The sequence below is a fragment of the Rhinichthys klamathensis genome, unplaced genomic scaffold (assembly GCF_029890125.1).
Source record: "Rhinichthys klamathensis goyatoka isolate OS25496 unplaced genomic scaffold, OSU_Roscu_1.1 h1tg000191l_1, whole genome shotgun sequence".
NCBI classification, from domain to species: domain Eukaryota; kingdom Metazoa; phylum Chordata; class Actinopteri; order Cypriniformes; family Leuciscidae; genus Rhinichthys; species Rhinichthys klamathensis.
In genome coordinates this window covers 8,541,936-8,553,812 of record NW_026606717.1, presented here as the reverse complement: position 1 = coordinate 8,553,812, position 11,877 = coordinate 8,541,936, and positions in this window count along the sequence as shown.

The window sequence follows — 11,877 nt, the reverse complement described above, 5'->3', positions numbered from 1 at the left end:
GGATGAATAAACAAACATGTTGCCCAATTGTTATTTTTTTTTATTTGTCTTTATTTATTATATTTTCAATGAACGATTAGTTACCTTTACATCATTAAAAATGGGTGTCTCAACTGTACCATGGTACTGTCTCAACTGTACCACATATGGGTACAGTTGAGACAAAGTTGAGACAAAAAGCACCTTATTTTTATGAGCTAATTGTGGAAAATATAAACTACTTATGAGTAATATTGATTGATAATATCTTAGTCTACAAGCTCATGAAATGTCATGTGGCATATCATGTGGAAATTCACGTCTTTTCAGCATCTATTTTTGTGTGAAAAATCAAAACGCAAAAAGTGTCTCAACTGTACCCAGTCTACCCTACATATTAAAATCTGAACATGGATCAAAACATTGTGTTCACTAGTTGGAGAATGATGTTTACCCTGTGTCCTGAATTAATTTGTCCTTGAATGTGAGAACAATTATAAAGCATAAAAAGGCATAGCGGATCTAATTGCAGCTTAATTTTATTAAATAACACAAAAAATTGAAATCCAAAACGTAAATAAAATGAAACGGTGTGAAATGAAATGAAAATGTAAAATGAAACAACAAACAAAAAAACTGAGAACTGAAGGCATTATATACACAGGATAATTGAACTCAGCATGAAACAGGTGTGAACTAATCAATGAAACAATTAATGAAGGTGACATCAAAACAAAAACAGGAATAAAACACAGGAAATAAATGATAACAAATTAAAAGTCCTTGAAAACGAAACCAAAACACCAACATAGTGTGACAATCCATCTATAAGATGAAGCTTAAGAGAAAGTGGGTCGTTCAACACAACAAAGACCCTTAACACAATCTAAAAACAATCTACAACCAAACGGCTGAAATAGAGGAAATCCTTTGTTTGGAAATACAAAGTCCTGCAGCAGACAACTCAAGTCTACGGGTATCGTCTTGGTTACTACTGGTCTACTGGTTACTGATGTAACCCATGTTCCCTGATGCAGATGCTGGCAAGCTGTAGCGTGCCGTTTTAGCAACTGCTCCTGTTGAGTCGTAACTAACCCAGTGCCAGGCCCAGAATGTTAGTCCTCCATGTCAAAGGGATGGAAGGGATAGGGCTTACCATGGAGACGGTCGTAGCTGCTGTTCCTTTTACGTTGTTATTTCACGGGAAGAGTACTTCGGTTCTAATTTCCCTTTTTTTCTTCAGCCATGACCAGTGTGGGGAAGCATACCTAGTCCAATTGAGAGGGACGCTACGGAGGCCACGTCCTACACGTAGGGATGGACATGTGGAAATACACATATGGAATGACCCGTGGGGCAGTGCTACATAAGGAATGACCTCTGCTTTAGGTCCTGCCTATACAGGGATGGAAGTACTACAGATGCAGAGATGGGGAAGAGCAAAATCTGCCCAAGGAAAGACATACTGTGGAAGAATACACATATGGGATTACCAAGGAGGAATCGCAGCACATGGGGCATCTATGCCAGTACAGGGGCTGGCATGCACTCGAGTTCTAGAGCTGGCATTGGACAGCTCCGCCACGTCTGACTGCCGAAGTATGCTTTGGAGAAAACTCAATCCAGGGTTCACCCTTAGAGGGGAATGGTGCTGCAAGCAAGACACCGAGCCAGCCTTCCCGCACATTACCTGTTTGTACCCAGTACACAGGAAGAAACCATCTCCACCCAAAGATTGTAGAATATCGCAAAGGTATAAGGTGTCACCCAGCCCGCAGCTCTGCAAATGTCTGCCAAAGAGGCCAATGCACAGGAGGCAACAATCGAGTGGAGTGAGCCCTCACTCCGAGGGGGCACTGCTCGCCTTCAGATTGGTACTCCAAGGCGATGGCATCCACTATCCAGTGGGCCAACCTCTGCTTGGAGACAGCCTTTCCCTTTCTGCTGACCTCGAAAGCAGACAAAGAGCTGCTTAGAGCTTCTAAAGCTCTACATGGGGTCCATGCAAACACTCAGGGCGCGAACGGGACACAGCATTAGCTGACCGAAAACGCCTGCAGGTCCCCCACCCTCTTGATGGAAGGGAGCGCGGTCAGGAGTGCTGTCTTTACAGGGTAGCCGCGGGGTCTTAAAAGTCTTAAAAGAGAGAGAGACGGATCGAACTGTGTGTGTGTGTGTGAGAGAGAGAGAGAGAGAGAGAGAGAGAGAGAGAGAGAGAGAGAGAGAGAGAGAGAGAGAGAGAGAGAGAGAGAGAGAGAGAGAGAGAGAGAGAGAGAGAGAGAGAGAGAGAGAGAGAGAGAGAGAGAGAGAGAGAGAGAGAGAGAGAGAGAGAGAGAGAGAGAGAGAGAGAGAGAGAGAGCGCGAGAGGGGCGCGGGCGCGATCGGACTGTGTGTGAGTGAGAGAGACGGATCGAACTGTGTGTGTGTGAGGTGCGGGCGCGATCGAACAGTGGAAACATAAAAACATACTCCGTCATTTTGTTCATCAAACAGCAAAGTGTTTACTTATTTGTTTACACTCGCAATAAAACACAACGTTGTGCTTTTGTCGCACTCTAAACTCTTGTCAAACTGTAACCTACAAAGGAAGCAAGATGACTGAACTTATTGTAAAATCGAACGCTTTCAGAAGGAGCCACAAAGACAAACTGGCTGAGCTTAAGAATATAGACGAAGAGATTGTTGCCAAAGGTGTTGAGCTAAGAAACTTGTAGCTACTAAGTGATTTGATGTTGTTGTGATGTACTGAAAACTCTCTCTCCTATCTACCTCTCTCTCGCTCTCCTATCTATCTATTGCTCTCTCTCTTTCTAATATCTGTCTATTGCTCTCTCTCTCTCTCCTGTCTCTTATCTAATCTGTCTATCTGTTAGTTTATCTGTTTATTGTTATGAATGTTTGAAATTTACCAAAAACATGGTGTTAAATTAGTTTTTTTATAATAAATGTATTTTTAATTAAAACATTTGTTAGTAATAGTCATTATTGGGATTTGATCTGGTGTTTTACGGCTGCATAATGGGTGCGATGTAGGTCTTAATTTTCATTAAAGTGGTCTTAAAAAGGTCTTAAAAAAGTCTTAAATTTGGGGTGATCAAACCTGGGGAAACCCTGCTTTAGAGACAGGTTCTTAAGCTCAACCACTGGTGGTAGACTACTTAATTCCTCCACGTCTCGCCCAGAAGTCACACGTTGAGGTTCCAGAGGTCCGGACGTGGGTCCTATATGGTGCCCCGTCCCTGAGAAAGAAGGTCCTTCCTCAGGGGAATCCACCAGGGAGGGGCTGTCGCAAGGAGCATCAGGTCTGAAAACCAGGTCCGGGTGGGCCATTAAGGTGCAACTTCAAGACCTGCTCCTCGTAGGCTCACTGGGGGAAACGCCTATTTGCGTAGGCCCAGGACCAACTTTGTGGAAGAAAGCCTCCGTGCCGAGGGGGGCCTCGGTCAGGGAGTAAAAGACCTGGCAGTGGGAGGCAAACTGGTCTACCTGTGCTTCCCCAAATCAATTCCAGATCAGCTGGAGCCCCTGGGGATGGAGTCTCCATTCTTCCACGATCATGAGCTGTCGTGAGAGCATTTCGGCTGCACGATTGAACTCACCCCGAATGTAAATGGTGCAGAGCGACCTGAGCCACTGCTGACTCCAGAAGAGATGGGAGAGAAGTTAAGACATGTGACGTGAGTGTTCAGCACCTTGGCGGTTGATATACACAACCGTCACAGTTTTGACCGTCCGGATCAACACACAGTTGCCCTGATACAACAGTCGAAGCCAGCACAGGCCGAGCAGCAGGGTCGTCAACTGTGGACAATTTATATGCCACAGTTGAGGTCTCGTCCAGGAGCCCGAAGCTGCGTGTCAATTGCATACAGTGCCCCAACCTGTTCTGGAGGCATCTCTTGTCACAACAACATGCCTAGACACTTGTTCTAAGGGCACTCTGGCCCGTAGAAAGGCAAGGTCTGACCAAGGGCTGAAAGTTCAATGTGCCACGGAACCATACCTAGGGTTGGGTACCGAAACTCGGTGCCAATAGGGAACCGGTTCTGACGTAAACGGTAGTAACCAGACCGAATAAGAACGAAAATTTCGGTGCCTGATTTCGGTGCCTAACTTCATTTGGCACATACACACACGCAAGGTCTCTCGCTCTCTCCCTCTCCGCCGTGCGTGTGCTACACAGTTTGGAGCACAGTTTCTTCTGTCTCGCATGCGCGCTCTTTCTCGCAAGGTTTGGCTGCATTTCACGTGTAAAATTACGTGTCAGAACGCCCTCTGGGTGTGCCGATAGTCTGAATCCCATATAGAATCAAGCCAATTCATTGGCTGATGGCGCAGGCGCCGCATCGACGCACTTACGTCGTCATATTATGTTGGCGCGCGCGTGCCATCTGCTCCTCAGGTTTATCTGCCGAAAAAGGAAGCTGGTCGGCAGCGCGAGGAGCTTGGCAGCGTCCCGTTCCCTATTGAGAGATATGTTACACCAGTAACCAGAGATGTTCTCTTTCATAGGTTCACTCAACGCTGCGTAGCTAAGAAGCAGTGGATTTGTAGGCTGCTGTATCACGTGCCGTTTGAACTGACGCGCTACAGCGATCTGTCACATTTCAAAGAGCCAAAACGTTATTTATTTTGTGAATCTCGTTAAAATATTGACAGAATCTGACAGCTGTGGATTTGTTTCATATCAAAAGTAACCTTCTCTGTCTTGTCTGTCGGTGTCAGTGTCCTCTTTGTCCGCGATTTTTCTGTGTGAAAAGGGTCATTTGCGTGAGTCTCACGGTCAATGCTTGAGAGTTGGCAGCTCTGCCTGATAGTAATCTCTATAAATCTCCAGTATTATTACATTGTTTGATACAATATTGTTTCATTTGATAATATGTAAATATGAATTTTTATTTTATATTGGTTTTATTATTACCATATGTTACTTGTATTTATATTGTTTAAAGATTTAAGTTAATATTGTGTCCAGTTTGGCCCTGTAAATTAAAGGGTATTATTTTTTTATAAAGTGTGTACGGTTTCATTTTCTTAAGTACCGATTTAAGAACCGTTTAAGCACCGGAACCGTTTAAAAAATACCGAGTAGGTACTGGAATCGTTTAGGTACTGGAAAAGTTACCCAAACTTTTGAACTTTTGCTTTTGCGTAATTTGGCCACTTTTTCTGGTATGATATCTTTATTTACATACACTGAAAAAATAAATAAACCATGAAAAAAATATCCTTTGTTTCTCAGCTTAGATGATACTGTAGGTCAAATTAATGAAGAACTAGAGAAAACGGTGTCAGACATTGTCACCTTTGTAAATTATAGACCAACATAATCATGCATCTACTAATGGACAATGTTGAAGTTCTTTACAATCATTAACATTCATTAACAAAGTTTCACTCGATAAGTTAATAATGGGCTTGTTCCTAGGATAATGGGATCCACTAAAACATTTTGTCTCCCAAGAAATCAAGGTTAAGCCAGCAGTCTAAAAATTTACCAGTGTGAAGAAGACACTCTCCTGTAATACATTATGCTTACTTTTCATTCTGATCTCAAGACTACTCTAATGAAAAAATTCTGTGGATATTGCCAAAGTTTAGAGAGAAAAACGTCTCTGTGACGACAACGTTTTTGCTATTACTCATCCGACAATGACTCTCATTGTCTCAAGTGTTTGAGTCAATGTGTCACTGATTGTATCTGTATTGCTAAGCAGGCCAGATTGTGTCACACTCCAAGTCTGCTGGCATGGGATCCGTCATACGTCTGTGGGTCAATTCCTGTCATTGAGGGCACACCACAGAGGCAGAAGGAGGTCAGCCAATCACAAAAAGAGTGACCTTTTGCCTCCATCGAGATCACTGTGTCATATTTTTCCTGAGTCATTTACCCCATTCAGAATGAATGACATTGTCTTTCTTCTGAGGGATAATACAGGAAATTGGCTCGAACTTGGCTGAAAGCCCTGGTGAGTAAATAATATGTGGCAAATGGTTCCTCTCCCAAGAAGACAGTATAAAATGGTTTTCCATGAAGCTTTTTTATGTTAAAATATGTAATATGCAAATTAAGTCATTCCTGTATGCGTATGTATTCAACAGAGTACAACATATATACGAATTAGAACCCTGTTATCGACAAGGAAAACACTTGGAAAGTTCACCCCATTCACACTGATCCGTGCAAACGACTAAAAACGTATCCTGCTGCCATAGATGGCGTTGAAACACTATGTACTGAACACGTAATACGCATGTGCATGACGTCATTGTCTTTAGAGTTTCATGTTTTTGTTGTTTACATAGAGACCGGTTATAAAAACTTTTTTTAAAGTTTGCGTTTTCAGGCACCGTTGTCGTGTAAATGAACGGCCAAAATGCATAAAAAAGTTTTACGTTTTTAGTTTAAAGTGCTGTCGTTTAAACAACCCCTTAATGTAAGAGTGACTGGACAACAAACAGAGGAAAAGGAGTACTGACACAATTAAAGGTAATTAATGATACACCGCTGAAACAAATGAACTCATAATGACGTGACCATGGTAACAAAGGAGTTGCGGGAAAATCAAACAAAAGGAAGACGTGTGAATTAGTCACATGTCTTCCTTTGTTTGAAAACAAACTGAATCCCATTGAAACTAAAACAAACTGAACATAACTATGACACTGAAGAGACGACGAAGAACCAATTTTAATTTAGTTTAATTGATACATAATAGTTTGTTAATTGATACATAATAGTTTGTCAATACATAGAGTGCATCAAATATGGTAAATTAAACCTAAAATGTCCTTTCTTGATGCATATGACAATAATCCTCATTGGTGCATCAAACATGCATGTTTGAGCTTCCATTAACCGTATTTGATGGGCTCAATTGGTAAGGAATTTTTTACTTTGAAAATGTTTAGTGCTGATACCTTAAATAGTAGATGAAAAATGATAGGAATTCTAGAAATCTGTCATCTAAAATATACATTTTTGGTTTGAAAGTGGTATGTTACAAGTTTTAGTTTTGGTTGATTTGTTTAGTGTAGACTAGGCAGTCTGCCAAGACCAAATACATTAACACTGCCATATTCATTAACATGGCAAAACTGCTCAGAGTTGTCATAATTGAAAAAAGGGATAATGTCCATTGCAATGTTTAATATGAAAATAAACACATTTGGTTCTTTTGGATGTGTACATCCATGTACAAACCACACCTGTGACTAATTAATTCAAAAAACGCTGGAGCCTCAAATCATTTTCACCAGTCATTTTCAAATTTCTTGCAGTAATGGAGTGGTGTGCAGTGACTTGTGATGTATCGTATGTAAGTAAACTTCTCAGGGCACTTACGGTTGAATGGAATGACTCACAGAAAATACTGCAGCTTTAACACAAGGGAAGCACCGAAGGACAGAGTAATGCAAAGATGAAGAAATGTATGGGACTGATTGTGAGGTTATGGAAATGAAGTGGAACAATGTTCCCATGTTTCTGCTTTCTAAAGGAACTGAATGGACTCATAATAGATCATGGTTGATATTTCTGAACTGCCTTAAACAGAATGTGTAACAGATAGATAGATAGATAGATAGATAGATAGATAGATAGATAGATAGATAGATAGATAGATAGATAGATAGATAGATAGATAGATAGATAGATAGATAGATAGATAGATAGATAGATAGATAGATAGATAGATAGATAGATAGATGGGGCATGAAATGGTGCTATTCATTAATTTCAATATAATGTGTCCATTCTTTCCTGTGAAATAAAAGGCAAAAGCAGACTCTCTGATTTCTTTTATTCATCCACAGGGCCAGCAAGGAGAGAGAATGTTGTTCAGCATGAAAACAAAGAATGCTTCAAGGAGGTTTTGCCCAGGGCTTTCAAAAATGAACACAGGCATTGATGGTGTCTATAGTATGATGAGTCCAGCAATAGAATTATTTAAAGTCTGAGGTGTGTGTGGATACGTCTAAAATTAACACAAGCATTACTCTGAGGTAAATAACACACTGCCAATCAAATACTGTAGCATTTTTGTGTGCATGCTAATAATGGCGTATCCCATTGTCTGTCCTAACCTATTAACTTGTCTATGATGAAGAGTGAAAGCCCACGGCTACACTGTATGGTGAAGCACTGCATAATAATAATGGTAGCAATATGGCAACCTCAGATATAGGCAACGACTTTATAGTCACTGTGAAGCTGGTGCAGTGTTCATGCAAGTTGTCATAGCAATGCTCTTTTCCCGTATGTCCAACACTGTAGCACAGATTAAAAGAGGAGGTAGTACAAATCAGTTCCATTCTGCTATCCTGAAGAATAGCCAACACTTAATAAATACGTTCCACAAGAGACGGTCTGTCTTATGCAAAATTCTTACAATAGGTTCCATGGAAAATCTGATTGAACATCTTTTGTTCTATGGAAAAAAGCTCCTGAGCATGTTCTGTTAAATGCGCTATGTTCTTAAAAACAGTCTTCAATGCTAAGTGCTCTTGCGCATGTTTCCTAGAGTACACTGTTGGGTTCAAGAAGTAAAAATTTCATTCATTTATCCAAAGGGGAATTGATTTTTAAATTATAAGTCTGTAAAGAGAGATATACCATAAGCTATGAGGTATGTATCAGCTACCGTATATAGCTATACTTCTGTTGAAGTGATCAGCAAGGTAATGTTTTAAAGTCCCCTTGTATTCAATAGTTGTATCCCTTAAAAACTCACCTTTGGTCATCAAAATTACATATTTAAAAGTTTTTTCCTTGACAAAAAATTTGTCATGCCTTAAAATAGCTTGAATGTAACTCTACAACCTTGCCTCATTTAGGATAAATGAGGTTCTGTGAATATGCAAATTAGCCCTGCCTCCACTCACTCACACCAGCTCAGAGGTCTACTCGTTGATGATCACACGTTGACCTGATTGGTTACAAGGTAGTTTTGTGACGTCAGAAACACCAGCGATTTCAAACCGCGTTTTTGAGACTGTCTTTGGTTCACTGCCGTTTTAAGGAGAACATACTCAGCAATGGTGTTGACTTGTGAATTTGCGCATGGTTTGTCTTAAAGGTGCAATGTGTAATATTTCTGAGGATCTATTGACAGAAATGCAATATAAGATCTATAACTATGTGTTCAGTGGTGTATAAAGACCTTACTCAATGAACCGTAATGTTTTTATTACCTTAGAATGAGACATTTATATCTACATAACCGCGGGCACCCCCTTCTATAAAGGTCGACATATTGTGACGTCATGTTTCTACCGTAGCCGACAGCGAACAAACAGCGCTACAGAGCGCGTTTCGTTCATACCTTGAAAGAGAAGCCGCAGAAAGCTAGAAGCTAGCCATAGACACCGTGAGTAGTGACTTTTCCCTTGTCAGTGGTGTAAAATATGTAGTTGGATAGTTTGATGTAACTTAGTTCTTCTCCCTCGCTGTGTTATGGCTTTGACAATCAGCTGATTAGTACTATTAACCGTAAAACAGTAACGTTACAGGAGTCACCAACCGGTCGATCGCGGTCGACAAGTCGGCAAGTCGTTCTGGAAGCATTTTAAATCGATCACGAAGAGTTTTCAAAACCAGAGAAAAAAAAACAATATTTGTATTCATTATTATTTATTAATTTGTGTGTAGTAAATGGTGTCTAGGGGATGCGGAGGCGCGCGTGGTGTTACAATTACGTCATTTTTGCCGCGCGCCCCTTTGCGCTCATGCGGACCGATGCGGACGCGTCGAGTATAAACAATGCTTTACGCTTTAACCAGCTCGGCCACAGTAACAGCTCATATTAGCCAGCTAAACTTTTACTACCCTGTTAGAAAAAATTTGTAGTTGGATAGTTTCATGTGGTTCTTCTCCCTCGCTGTATTATGGGTTTGCTATGTGGGGAGAAATGTGCTGGTTACGTTCGTGAGACAATCAGCTGATTACTATTATTATATTATATATTAACCCTTTCACACGTACGATCACACCGGTGTGATCAGTCTTGGCTGGTCCCTGGAGCGTACGATCACACCGGTGTGATTAGAACGGTCAGTGCATCACGTGATCAACAGCCAAATTCAAACGTGCTTTCGCGCGTTGGCTGGTGCTGAGCCAGAGACGGACGCACTCAGTGCTGTCATATATCACAACTATTGAGTGTTTTCAACCACATAATGTTTATTTTAGGTTTCAGAGATTTAAATACACATAAGTACTAGCAAAACAATGATTTTGAGTTTGTAAAATACACACTGATGTCTATGGAAGCGGCAATAATAATCCTTTCCATTATAATAAGACACACATTTTATTCATATCAGATACACATTGTGTAAGTAGCTTTACATTTGACCCTATTCTTCTCCCAGTTCACCGGCCACTTACTTTCATGTATTTCGCGAGAAGTGGAGGAATTGACGTGTTGTAAATCCAACAGATCCGATTCTCTGAACTGTAAAACAAACTAAAATGGCGCCGCCCATTGTGCATACAGCTCAACTAACGCGATCTTTATAAAGATGTTTAAACAACAAAACCCATCCACTTGCACATATTTGACAATCGGAATATCAGTGTTTCATGCTTTAGCTAATACATTTGTGAATATTTTTAATAAAAAAGGAAAAATGACATAAAAGCAGATCATCATTCATTCAGCACTGTGTTGTGGTTGCGCTGTGTCACGTGACAAGCAATGACGCGTCTCCATGGAAACATTAAAGTGACAAGTTCTAAATAACGGTCGCCTTGAAAAACTCACGCTGGGGGGTCAGTTAGAATATGTGTGAAAGTGTTAAGACCCTTGATCCTCACCTGACTACGGCTTTGTAAACTTTATCCATGATGTGGTTTATAATGGACTGTGGTACAGAAACTTGGCTTACTCTGGCTATTCTCTGCTGTCTCAGACGACGATATGTTTGTCCCGTTTTAGCAACCGTTGCTTCTTCGAAAGGGAGGGGTGAGCAGTGGGCTGAGCCATTAGTGCAACCGAACCGCTAGATGCCGCTAAAATCTACACACTGCACCTTTAAAGCATATTAAAACCACCACATAGACATATAAACAACACCACAGGGGGATTTTAAAAATCATGTTACAGTGCAAAACAAAAAACAGTGCAATTCCTGGTGAAGAACTACTGTATACATCCTACAGACCCATCCACTAATCCTAGAATCATCATGCCAAATGAGCTCTACAGTGACCGCGTCACCGCCCATGTAGATGCACTGTGAATAACTATATATTACTTCTAATAAAAGTTTGTAATATTGTTATTCACCTCTGAGATGGTTGGTTTGGTCCATGGCTTATAAATGTGAAAAATAGCGTATTTATGGAACCAAGGCCACTATTGCACTCTACACAAAATGTTCTTGAGCATGTTTTTTATCAAAATGTTCTTGACCATGTTCTCTCCAATACAGAATGTCCTTGAGCATGTTCTGTTATGCAATATGTTCTAAGAACATTACTTGCAGTGGATTCTTAAGCATGTTTGTTGTGAATTTTATTTAACAAAGTTCAGAAGCAACATGTTCCCAACCAATCAGCACAAGAGGAATAAGCCTATATTGCCATCCCTATACTCGGCACGTGGTCCCGCATTAACTTTCGTAATAGATTGATACTTCGTGTCTTGAGTGAGTCTTCATTTCATGTGAGTGTACATATCATTTTAGTTGTATTTCTCAATGGTGCTTTTGATTTTTTTACGTGAAACTTTTTTTTCTATGTGTAAAACAATTGAGTGCATCTTTAATAGTCATATCAACGGACCTTTCAATCCAGTGAGAAGCATTTGTGAAACAAACCGAAGAGATTATTGTTATCATTACTGAAGTAGTGACGTTTAGACTTCATTTTCACAACCACATCATAAACATGACCGA